The sequence below is a fragment of the Panthera pardus genome, unplaced genomic scaffold (genome assembly GCF_024362965.1).
Source record: "Panthera pardus isolate Hobbes unplaced genomic scaffold, ASM2436296v1 HiC_scaffold_24, whole genome shotgun sequence".
In the NCBI taxonomy this organism is placed as follows: domain Eukaryota; kingdom Metazoa; phylum Chordata; class Mammalia; order Carnivora; family Felidae; genus Panthera; species Panthera pardus.
The window spans coordinates 74,075,040-74,088,318 of NW_026526810.1; the positions used below are offsets into that span (position 1 = coordinate 74,075,040).

Consider the following 13,279-nt stretch of genomic DNA (forward strand, 5'->3'; position numbering starts at 1 on the left):
TAATTTGCCTTCCTTATACTCCAACTTCCTTGTGTATTTTGTGTGTAATCAGGCGACATTGGGAAGTAGTTTGTTCTTCAAACTACTTTGCCTGTCTTGTATCAGAAGGGCAAAAGGTATTGGTCAATTTTGCCATGAATGCAAAGGCCCTTTATTTGGCTTTTTGTATGTTCTTGGTGGAGGCTACAAAAGCGAAAGTGGTTATGATCGGAGATTTCCAGCAGGGGGTGCAGCCGCTTCTATAGGGTAAGTTCTTTTGAAGCCAAATCACATCAAACATCTGAATATTGCAGATGGTAGAGTTGGAATTTTGATAACATTTATGGCTGTCTTCTCTTTTGATCCTAGAAAAACCATGCATATTAATATTTTGTTAGGATATGTTAAAGAACTAGAAATTTGTGGAGAATATTTAGATTAACAACCTAAAATGCCTGACTGAAATCTTATTCTGCTAATTTTTTCAAAGTAAATGACAAACAAAGCTTCGGGTAATTTTAATTATCCAGTAGAGTGGAATAAGTGGTTAAATTTTTTATGTTAGATAAGAAGAGTAGATGGTCTGAAAGAACTTGGTAATATTTACTCATCTCTCACTCTCTCTCTCGTGTGCATGTGTAAAGAATAAATCACTTATTTTCTCAAAATTTCTCCTTTGGGTGGGGAGGGTGGGTGTTTAAAGCTATTTATCTGAAGGCCTGGCTCCTGATAAACTTTAGGAGATGCCATCTTATTCTTTGTCTTTTATTTTTTCCTCTTTATTGCCTTTTATTTGTAGATATCTGAGCATTTTCAGCCATAGGACTTTGGCCCCCAATCCTCATGTTCAGATTTTTATTTGTACAGAAAACTATATGCTTCATTTTTTGAGAAGAGTAAGTAATATAAAAACAATAAAAATCTGTTAACTTTTTCATAATAGTAAGCAGTTTTAGACTATGTATTAATAAGGAGCAAAGTTCTAAATTTCTATACCCCTTAAATCAAGATGGATGGACTAATAGTAATGTCAGCTCTGAAAATTATCCTTTGAAAACCATGGCTATGTTTGTTTGTTTGCTACATTTTCTGGGTCTTCATTATGAGATAATGAGATTTCAACTCTTTTTTTCCCTCCAGAATCAGGTCTTGATTCTTGAGTATCATGTCCTGTTTTAAAGGAAACATCATCATATAAAGAAGGTATAATTTTCACCTTCTTTATATGATGATGTTTCCTTTAAAGGCCCTGATTTATTTGACTTTGGTTTATGTTGATACATGTCCATGGTTAGGACATTTCTGATTAGGGAGTAATTTTTTAAGTATCTTTCGGGTGGACACCTTATAACACTTAACATTTCAGAGTCAAAGTTGTGACTCTGAATCAGCTTACTGTATTTTTAAGGACTCTTAGTACAAAGGTCATGAAATGCATTTAAATGCATGAACTTTCCTACCTGTACAAGTGGTATGGGTACTTTAGGGCATTAGTACCTCACTTTGATGGTTCCACTCCCTTTCCCCAATTTATTCCTCTTCTCTTTTTCTCCTTTCCTCCCCTCTATATTTACTTTAATTGTAAGTTTTCTTTTGCATCCTTCCCTGTGTACGGTTTGATAGAAAATAAGTACCTACAGTCCTTAACTACTTAACATCTTTGGCAGCATTCAAATGCAAGAAAGTGGCTACAGTAAGGAATTTTAGTGATGCCTTTTTACAGTTAGGGAGTAAGAGAGGAATTAAACACCTCTCTTCTGCTTTGTCTATTAAGTTTACCTTTGACAAATAATGCAGAGTAGAGGGGCAGGGGTGTGAACAAACCTGTGCTGGAATACTGGAATAGATTTACTGACAAATTTTGTAATTTTTACGAAAAGGCACTTTTGTTTTTCTAGCTTAGTAACAGACCATAAATGTACTTCTGGTTGGCAGCAGCTGCATCATTATAACACAAAAAAGCAACCTTGGCTACCTCCAGTACCTTATGTAAGAAATAAAGAGTAACTTGAATTTAAAAGACTTTTTAAATGTTAACTTTACTGATGATTAACTGTTTTCAGCGTAGAAAACAAATCTTCCCCCAAGAGAAATTCTTCCCCAAATTACTTCTTTTAGACTTAACAAATTGGGGTAGATTCATGTTTTTGCTCATTTTTTATCTGCTGGCAACTACTTTCAGATCTCTAAGATTCTGATGACCTTGGGAAAGTCGCAGGACTTCAGTTTCTTCAATGGTAAAAGGAAAGGCATTTTTCTACTGTCCGTCCTTTCTCCACCTTTCAGTACCAATGCCCGGAAGAGAAATACATCGAAAGCCCAGGGCACCCCCAAACTTGTAAAATTTCTGTAAGCTTAAAAAAATATTGAATATACTTAAGGCTGTATAATAGAAGCCTGGTGGCCGATGTTTCCTAAGATTGGGCTGGTAGTGGTGTGGAGCCGGCGTCTTTGGGGCCACCTTAAACCCCTAAATCTTGGTATCTCGCTCAACTTCCATTAAGAATGGAATAAACCACGGGCCTGTGAGTCTCTGCCATGTCGATGGAGAATGGGATTCTTGCTCCCATGGAGTTTTGCCTTCTGGGTGAGTATGGCACCAGGTCCCGGGCGGGTGATGTCTGTAGTAAGCGAGCGATCCCCAGACAGGAAACTGGCTGCACATGCAGAAGTATCCATGCGAGCAGGTCCCCGCCAACGTGTTAGGGCGCATATTTTCCTCTCTTCAGTTCTTTAATGCTCGGAGACCATAGGGGAATTTACCGAAAATCTTTCAGTGCCCGTGCGATATTTTGCAACGGCTAACACGGTATCAGGTTCTTTTGCAGTACTGTGGTTTGCTCTCAGTTTCAGCCAGAAACCGGAACAGAAGGAAAGGGAGAACGCAGGGAAGGTTCGGAGACTACCGCGCTCAGGGCTGCATGGTCTGCAGCTTCTAAAGCGTGGAGGATGGGACGGAGGAGGAGAATACGGAGAAAGGGGAAAGCGGAGGAAAAATACCCACGCCAATGGGTAAAAGGGAAAAGGTGAGAAGGAATGGAGTAGGAGAGGGAACCAATGGGTGGGAGAGGCGGAGGAAGAAGGGGGAGGGGCAGAAGCCAATCGAGGAGCCCGGACGCGAGCGAGGACGCGGCCCCGCGCTTGCTCCCCTCCCTCCGGCCCAAGCGCTCGCGCCTTCCCAGGCTCCCCGGAGACGAGGGCAGGGGCGGGGCCCAGCCGGGCGCGCGGCGCGGGAGGCGCCGCGAGGTGAGGGCGGCGGGGGCGGGGAATTGTGGGGAGGGCGGTGCGGGTACGCGCGCGCGCGCGCCCCGTCGAGGCTGCGCCGCCGCTCCGCCCCCGGCCGGGTGTGTGGCTGCGCGCGCGCGCGTGCGTTCCGGCGGTGCGCGCCGGGAGAGATGCTGAGGTAAAGTTCGGGAGAGAGGGAGAGAGATCCGTCAGCGCGAGGGAGCCCGAGTGGCCGCCATTACTGAGCCCGGCGCGGCGGCGGGCACTGGGGAAGGGGGGAGGGACGGGGCCGCCGCTGGTGGCGGGAGGGAGGGAGGGAGGGTGGGTTACCCGGCAGCGGGAGCTGTAGGGCTTAAGGTTTCGGGGCGTGTGTGTTGGGGAGGGCGGGGGGAGGTGGCTGAGGGGACGCGGCGCTGGGTGAGCGCGCCGGGGAAGAGAGGCGAGCAGAGAGTGGAGGAGGAGGCGGCGGCGGCGGGAGCGCTCCCCAGGAATGTCGCTGCCGCCGCCACCGCCGGGGCCGCTGCCGTTGAGGAGGAGACGGAGGAGACCCACGGTGTTAGGTAGGACCTTGCCATCTCAGCCCCTCCGGGCCTGCCCGCTCGCCCCCTCCCCGACCGGGACCCTCCCGCCACCGGCTGCCCCGCTCGGTCGCCGCCGCCGGTTGTAACCAGTTCAAGGCGCTGGGGCCCCGCAGCCACGGAGGGGAGCCTGGCGCCGCGCTCGGTCCTCGCAGGCCGAGCGGGGAGCGGTTGCCGCGGGGGGGGATACGGTCGGCGTGAAGGGCAGAGAGGCCGGGGGAGGGGGCGCTTTCTCCACAGGTGACGCGGCCGGGGTCGCCGGAGGCCTGGTTGTGGCCGGGGATCGCGCCGGCCCCGCCAGGCGTCCGCTCTCGCCCGCCGCCCTCACTTGCCCTGCTCTCCGATGGTACGTGGGGAGGGAAGGTGGCGGTGTCTGTTGGCTGGGTTGCTGCTGTTAACGAGTTCCACCTGGAAGGGGGAGCGGGGGGGGGGGGGTTGGTGGGCGCATATTCACGGAGACACAATCTTCATTGCAAACTTAAGCGCTTTTCAGGGGGATCGGCCCTTTCACTTTTCCCCGATCTCCCCCACTCCTCCCTGGGTTCTGTTCACCAATTTCCCATCTGCTGCGAAAGCTCGGGCAAGGGTGTGAGAAGTTGCACTGCGCAACCAAAACACGGGAGTCTTCTGGGTTGACTGCGTCCGGCTTGAGGCTTTGATACTGAGTGTTTGCTAGAATAACCTTTAGATTCTTCCTCTGTTTCCACTAAAGAAAAGTATCGGGGTGGGGGTGGGGAACCGCGCGGGAGCGCGCGCGCACTTATCCACACATAAATACTCACTCCCTCACACCCTCCCTCTTCAGCGTTATTAGAAATGCAAGTGAGGTGGAGGCTGTGGGTGTAGCTGACGCCGAAAGGTGCTCGGAAGTAAAGGCAAACTATTGGGACGTTTGGTAAAATTCCGACAAAGTTGTAGGGAGACGCTTATACTTTTGCCATACGATAGAAATCCAGTTTTGGCTCATGCTTAATAAATGGGAATTTTAAGTGTTTTAAGTCTCGACCAAAATAGACCTACGTACGCCCGTTTTTAAGTTTAAATTCCTAAATATAATTTGCCTTTTTCTTTGTGATAGGAAACGATGTCATTTTTTAAAAATACTCAGTTGTAAAACGGTGGAATACGTCGTTGTATTTACTGGTATTTGCTTATGCTGCCTTCTACAGGTGTGTGTGTGTGTGTGTGTGTGAGGGGTTTGCCGGCTTCACCTAAAACACCCAAAATCAGTACTCAGTTTCAAAGTATATGGCAGGGGCGGGGGGGGGGGGGGCAGAGGAGTTATTTGCATTGAATTCATTTGTATTCACTTCTGGAAATATTTCTCAAAATCTTCGTTTAAAATGGTTCTTTTCACAAAAATTTGATCCAGATGCAACATTTGGAAAAATATTTGGTTAAGATATATTAGTAAAATGTGTTTTGGAGATGTTTTACTGTCAATTTCACTTGACTTCACTATGATAAAACTGTATTCTTAATGAGTATTTTTAGATATATGTACCATATAGGTAACCTACTACTAGACAGTTGCCAAATTAAGGTTTTATTTCCATTTTAAATTGCTTTCTCATTTTTGGCTCTTTCAAATTGACCCACATTTCCCATATGTGTAGTAGAGCAGAGGAAGAGAGTGTTAAGTGTGGATCACCAAAAAACTTGCACAGGCCTTGGAGCACTTTATGAGACTAAACGTACATGATTGAAAATCTGTGTATACCTATGTATGTAACTTTCAAGAAATAGCACTATTGATCTGACTGACTTAAAGCAGTCTTTAGTCAGAAGGACACAGATGACTAGATGACAATTGATTTGGTTGTCATGTGTAGGCTACATTTTTTTAATCCACCTTAGCATATATTATTTTACCATTCTTTGTATATGTTAGTTATAAGAGCATTGGGGAATGGATCAGTTATACTTTGCTATAAGAAAGAATTGTTGCAGAATTCTGATATGTTTGTCATTTTTTAGTACCCCACTCCCATTTAAATTACTTTAGGGTTTTTTGTTTTGTTTTGTTTTTAAGGAGAGTGTGCAAGCGGAGGAGAGGGGCAGAGGGAGAGAGAGAAAGTCATAAGCAGGCTTCACATTAAACTCAAAGCCAGACTTGGGACTCCATGCCACGACCCTGGGTCGTGACCTGAGCCGAAATCAGGAGTCGGATGCTCAGCCGACTGAGCCACCCAGGTGCCCCACTTTAGCAATTTAAAAAATGTATTCCAAAATTAATATCTTAATTCTGTCACATCTGTAAAATGTTTTAAGCCCCACATTTTTTTTTTTTTTTTTTTTTTTTCTGTTGTAAAGCAGAGTTAGTACACTTAACCCTTTTGGAGAAAATAAATTATTTTGACCTTGAAAATTAATATATATTTTTTAAGGAGTAAAATACTGTGTTTGCATTCCTTTTTTGGAAGTTGTGGTACAGCTTAGAATAATAGTTTTTAACTCATTTTTTTAATACTGAAGGAAAAGTTATGTCTCAGGAAGACTACTAAGCTTTTTCAACATTAGCAGGACTTCAGGTAAGTGTTGCCTTTAGTATTCCTCACTTAAGTATGAAATGGCATAGTACAAATTTTCTTGATAGCTACAGAGTAAGTTTCATTTGTTGCAACTTCAGGTTCCTTAGAAATTTTAAAAAGTATTAGAGCTGTAAGACCCATGATTTTTTTCTTCGCACACAAGAAGGTATGCAGAGAATATAATTGACTCACGTGTTCTGCTTTAGTAGTATCGATGTTTCTAAAAAATGTTTGTAAAATACATTTAAAGTACACTAAGAAAATTTGGTTTTCTAAGAATGGTGAAGAAACCTTGATAAAGTCATTCATCTTATGGTGACTTGAGTAAGCAAGCTTCTATTTGTTTAAATGCAGGTTGTAGTTAATCATTTTATCAAACCAGGAAAAACCATATTAGAAATTTTAAAAGTTCAGTGCTAAAAATATTAAGTATGAACTTTAACTCAATTGGTTTTAAAACTCTGGTACTTGAACCCCTTACGGATTTTTCCTGGATGGCATGAGACCTCCTTTGACAACCCACCCTCCCAAACCACAGTCACTTCTATTTTTGGTAAATCTATTGTACTTAAATATGAAAATTCCTTTGAAAAAAGAAATCTATGTGTAAAAGAAGGCCTTTAATTTGTTATTCATTAATTCATATTATCTTTATTTAGCATTTGCTATGCGCCTGGCCTTAGGATACCAAGATGAATTAGAGATTGTGTAGCTTGAGCTTTAGTTGACAAGGTAGTAACTATAAAGGAGTAAATACGTACAAGTACTAAGAGATGCAGAAAAGAGAACAACTATTTCTATCAGGGTCTCTTTGGGAATCATTTACAGAAGAATTAATCATTTGAATTGGGATATATTAACTGCAAATAGAAGTTTGAGATGGTAAGCAAGGTTGATTTTTTTTTTTTTTCCCTGTATTTTGGAGGTTGCCTGTCCACAATACTTAGATTTGCAGTAAAAGTAGATTATTAATGTTTGGTCATGTCTTTGTGTTGGACTCCTTAGAACTATTACTTGGGAATAAGAGTTATGAATAAATTTATAATTTTAAGGTTAAAATATGACCCGTATGTGTCTCTTGGTTAGATTCTACAGCTTTCATCATGAAGAGTTAATGGTAAAAGTGAGTTTTCATTTTTCTAGCTTCATATTAGATTTAGCATATTTTATTCCTGAACAATATTTTATTGAGCAGCTATAGCACTGTAAGTGATACAAAGAAATATAAAATATTACTCCCTTAAAAGAGCTTATAGCTTTGGTGGAAAGAGAGCTGGACAATTTAGCAATGGTTAGATGCCAGCTCAACATAGAGTAGAAGGAACCATATAGAAGGCAGGACATACTGATTTAAAAATCAGTGTAAAGGAATTAGATTAAAAAGATAAGATTTGGAAATTGAAGAGGATTGGAATAAGTAAGGAAAAAACAATTAGATAAGTTAATGACCTTGTAGACCAAAAGCACAGGGAAGTGAGGATAGGTTGGCAGGTGAGAGGAAAATATAAGGTAAAAATGTAAGAGCATCAGTTTGTACCTTTTGAGAAAAACTGAAAGATGTGGGGAAAAGTTAATAGGTTAGATAGATCACTCCTTTAATAGAAGGAGTGATGGGGGAAAGAAACAATTTTTGTGTTACTGTTTATCCTCTTTGCTGTATTTGGCATTACCAGCAGCCTTGAAAGAAGTTGTACGTTGGTTCTGATAGTTTGTTAGTTTTCTTCCCGTTTATCATGTGTTCTTCCTGATCCAAAATTTTCTTTCTTTCCATACTTAACTTTTCAAAGCCAAATAATAGCTCTTTTTATTTACTTATTTTTATTTTGGTTGACAGTTTATAGAACTAGTGGAAAATTAACATTCCTATATGATCTGAGCTTTGAAAAATCCAGATTTGCTACTCTTCTTTGTTGACTAATTACTTAGATGTTTTTTATAAGAGTAGTAAATTAAATGATCTCTTACATAATTTTCTTAAGGTTATGATCTTCAAATTTATGTTGCTAATCTTGATGTTGCCTTATTTCATTTCTTTATTTTCATTTTTCTTCAGAAATACTGTCACCTGAAACTCAAGTGATACTACCGTCTGTTGCTGAAACTGGGTTTTTCATTAAGAAACATTGACTCATTTGTCTTTATTATCATTAGCAGCCAGTCACCAAATTCTTTTTTCTTGGATTGCTCTTTTCATTTCTGTGATAGTTCAGGTGTTTCAAGTCTCCAGTATTTGTCCATCTCTTGGGCTTTGTGCCTCAGCAAATCTAATTTTGTATTCCACTGCTAGTTTATAATGGCTTCTTATTGCTTATTACAAGGTTTAACTCCTGCTTGCCCTTGAAGACCTTCTTATTGTTGTACCTTTTATCTTTAGAAATAAGTGAAATAAGAAATAAGTCTACTTTTCATCATGACAGCTATGCTCAACCACTCCACCCTAATCACACACCTAGAATTACTTCTTTTTAAAATTCAAATCCAGTCTATTTTTCAGAGTTGCCTCCAGTCCTTTCTCTACTCTGAAACAATCTATTCCAGGAGTTTCCAAGTTATGACCCTTGGACCAGATCTGGTCTTTTGCTTCTGTATAATGCCTTTTTACATTTTGAAATGGTTAAGAAAACAGTTAAAAGAATAATATGTGTGATATGTTAAAGTTACATGAAATTCAAATTTTAGTTCTCAGACACAACCATGGTCATTCATTGAAGTATGGTCAGTGGCTGTTTTTGCGCTGTGACCACAGAGTTGGATTGTTTTAACAGACACCGTATGGACGCAAAGCCTAAAATATTTACTGTTTGGCCTTGTGCAGAAAAAGTTTTCCAAACCCTGATCTATTCCAACTTGCACTGATCTTTCATTTTTTTGAATTCCTATTGCACTTACCAATTCTATGGTGTAGCACATTGTCTTTGTCTTCTCAGTTATGGTGCTGTAAAGTTTCTTTAAAAATAGTGGAGGAGGTACTTTTAAGCCTCCCCCCCCCCCCCCCCCCCCCAGTATATACCTTCTTTTTAGTCTATACATCTTTCTGAGATTCTTATTCAGCCTCTTAATGTTCCCATCACGGAGAAAATTGTTAAGCCTTATTTAATGTAGTTTGTATCATGAAAATAATGATTTCCCTCTGGTATAGCATTATAATTTTGAATGTGAAATCATGCCCTTCCCTTCACTTCTCTGTTTTCTCCAAAGCGAGAAGACTCAGACTCTGGAAGGGAGGTGAACATTTTCATAGTGCCAGCTTAGTGGACTTTCCTGCATATACCTTTGTACCCTCAAAACTTCTGACATAAAGCTGAGCAGATAGTGGTAACCACAGTAGATTCTTAATGGATTGTTTACATAGGTTGATATAAATCAGGCGACCTTTGGTTCTTCTGTTTTCACCGGAGTGAGGAAATGGTCTAGAAAGAGTTTAGAATAACTTTCATACCAAGGCGTGGGACATAGCATGTTGTTAGAGGAAAGTGTCGATTAAATAATAGGGTAGGCAGTAATTCTGTTTGGAAATATTTTAGGTCATTGGTTTTCAAATATTTTATGCAGTGAAACTTTTTTCAAAGAATAAATATTTGAAATATCAAAAGATAAAAATGAATGAAAACAGAATTATCTTTACTGAGTAGGGCTTGGGGCGGGAGCTCCAGAGTACTGCCTACTTGGACCCTCCTGGAAATACTTCCATTGAGCCTTCAGGCTTGCCTAATTTGTGTTAACCAGCAAACTGTTGGTCTTGGACAAATCTGGACTTTTTATATTAGAATATTACACTATACTAATAGACTTAGGGCCCATAGCATTGTGCAATTTTTGTTAATTTTGACTACAAATACAACTTCAGTGGTTTAGGATCTGAGTTTGGAGACTGGCCCAATTACTCATCAAATATTTGAACAGCCAGTTTGTGTCAGGCACTGTTTAGGGTGTTGGGAATGTGGTGAAAACAACAGCAACAAAATCTCCATTCTAACGTAGTTTAATCCTAAATCCTAACCAGGATATGCTTCCAGGTTATTTAGTCACTACATAAATTGTTGAAATTTTTAATAGATTCTCTTTTCATTCACTTGATTATAATCTTGTGTAAAGACCAATTCATTGGAATGATGTCTTTAGTGTTCCTTTCAACCTTAAGATTATGTGCTTATGTGGTAGAATACTTGGTCAAAGAAAATGTTGTGGAATATAATTGACTCTTCTACAAGTATTACATTGTTTAATGACTTAACTATCGTATATGTTAAAAAGGCTTTTTCATTTCCTCTTCTAGTTTTTCGCTAATAATAAATTTGTTAATTAATAAATTTGTTACTGAGAATAAGAATTAAGTAATACTGTATCAATATTGTACCATATTCATCTTTAGTAAATCAGTTGATAACTTTTATTAAGCTAGGTTACATCACCTGAGACTGTGAAATATATGACAGTCTTCGGGCTCCGATTTGTCTTTTCTCAAATATTTGATTATGTAAGAGATAACTTTGTTTGACTTAAAGAAGCTGGAGCACGTAATTACAAAGATCCTTCTGTTTAGTTCTGGAAAATGTACTTTCTTATAATATTTCTGATTCTAAAAGTTTCAAAAATTAGGGCTAAATGTATTATAGATCATAGTCTTTATTCTGGTGGCTTAAGTTTTGACTGTTTTTGGAATCTTGAAATATATGTGCATTTCTTCCATTAATAGCTTTAGATTAATATATTACAGTGCTTATTCAGTAAACAAATGTGCTTTCCTCTTTTTTTGACCAAAGAATTGAGAACATTTTGATTTTAATATTTATTAGCATTCATGCATTTATTGAGTACTAAGTAGGAGGCACTGTTGGAGCCTTGTGGAATATATTGATGAAATAAAGATTTATGCCTTTGTGGATCTTTGTTAAATCTGGAGTAGGTGTGGAGAGAGGGATAGAGTCTAATGACAAGTAAATAAGTTGCAAGTAAATTAGGAGGCAAGGTGGACTTTGGAAGTTATTAGGAAAAGTAAGTGTAAAGGCAGAGGCATGCTTAGCATGTTAAGAAACCGTGTTAGAAAAAAACGTTGAAAAAAAAAATTAAAAAAAAAAAAAAAAAAAAAGAAACCGTGTTAGTGTTCCTCAGTGTGTCTAGAGCAGAATGAGTGTGGGAGAATATATGAGAGTAGGTCAAAGAATAAGATAGGTTTGGAGAAGGCAGATCTTATGCCTTGGAAAGGATTTGACTTTTAGGAGCCACTGGAGGTTTTCGGACCTAAGAATGGGAAGCTCTGACTTACGTTTTAAAAGAAACTCTGGCCGCTCTGATAGTGATAGGGGAAGGGGAGCAGGAGTGGAAGCACGAAGATTAATTGGGAAGCCTTGGAATAATCTAGGGCCAGATATGATGGTGGATGGGTCAGATTAGAGCACTAAATGTAATGAAAAGTGATAAATTCTAGATATATTATGAAGATAGGACCAACAGGAATTTCCTGACACGGTGTAATAACTTAAAAGTATAAAATAATTAAGATATCACACCTTTTATCTATGAATGCAGAAGTTCTGTGAGAAGATATAAAACAAAGTTTTAGTTTAAATCCAGAATTACTAAGAATTTATTTTTTTCAGTTTCCTAGATTCCTTGTAGAACTTAAAAAGCTTTTGTTTTTGTTTTTCATGGAAAGCCACTTCATGTTATTAAAACTCGATAAAGAGGAACAAGTTGTGTTTGAATGACTTAGTAAAATATCTTTGAAAACTTAGTTGTATAGATTGCTTCATTTCTGAAACAATTGTAGGGACCACTCAAGAAGAATATTAGGCAAATAGTTGCTCTCTCCCTCCAACTCTCTCATCACCTGTAGCTCCACTGAAGTTAAACATTTTTCGTTAATTTCTGTGAAGATACTTAATCTAAACATTTCCTTGAAATGGTTATAAGGTAAACTTAAAGGCAGAATGAGAAAGAAACTGCATTGCAAACATAAAAAGCAGTAGTCCTGCTTAAGAAAATAAAGATGGGTCATCCAGAGACTCATTTTAACTGGATTGCTTTGAGTAGGTCATTGCTACTTTTGTCTTGGTTCCTTCATGGGTAAAAATATGAGAAAATGAGAACAAGTTATATGAAAGAAAGTCACACCAAAAATCAGAAAGATGTAGGAATCAACATTATCAGATATTACCATTACACATATCTGAAAGGAATTTTCAAATTAAATTGAGTAATTTGCATATATATATTAGCCATTAGTTTATTACTGGGAGCACACAAAAAAAGAAAGGATTTTTTTTTTTTTTTTTTTTTTTTTTTTTTTTTTTTAGCACAGAAGAAAAACTGCCTCAGTTGGTTAATGGACAGGAATTTTGACCTGGATGTTGAGGGCCAGAAGGTAATTCATGTAAGTATATACTATCCAGGTGTCTGAAATTAAATGCCCTTATCACCTATTACAGTCAACCTCATGAAAGCTATCTTTCTCCCATGAGGTGGTAATACCATACTCACCTAAACAAATAGCAAAATGTTTTGGATGACAGGTGACAGTTTTTTTTTTTTTTTTCCCTAGTCTATGGTTTCTCAAACTTTTTTAAAATCTGAAAACATTTTTTATTACTATATTTTATTTTTTAACATTTATTCATTTTTTTTGAGAGAGGGAGAGGGGGGGGAGAATGTGAGTGAGTGGGGGGGGGGGTGCAGAGAGCCAGGGAGACACAGAATCCAAAGCAGTCTCCAGACTCTGAGCTGTCAGCACGAACCACGAACCGTGAGATCATGACCTGAGCTGAAGTCAGAAGCTTAACAGACTGAACCACCCAGGCGCCCCTGAAAACATTTTTATTAAATTAGGGCTTTTGAAAAAAAAATTTAAAAAAAAATCTTTTAGGTTAAGTAAACTTCTAAATTAGATAAAGAGTGCACTGCTTTGATGAGAGATTTGGAGGGAGAGAGCAACTATTTGCCCGGTATTATTCTTTCCTACCTGTAGGT

At 39.4% G+C, this 13,279-nt stretch overlaps 1 protein-coding gene across 4 annotated transcripts in view; it reads left to right on the plus strand.

Moving 5' to 3' along the window:
• The first annotated feature begins 3,271 nt into the window (after window positions 1-3,271).
• ARHGAP5 (Rho GTPase activating protein 5) overlaps window positions 3,272-13,279 on the plus strand; it is a 78,614-nt gene continuing 68,606 nt past the window's right edge. For 2 of the 4 annotated variants that reach the window (XM_019428097.2, XM_019428098.2), the window contains exon 1: window positions 3,553-3,764. The gene's annotated coding sequence lies outside the window, so the exon portion shown is untranslated. Of the gene's footprint in view, window positions 3,383-3,551; window positions 3,765-13,279 lie in introns of those variants that run through there. The other 2 variants (XM_053889335.1, XR_008417169.1) reach the window with 2 other exon arrangements.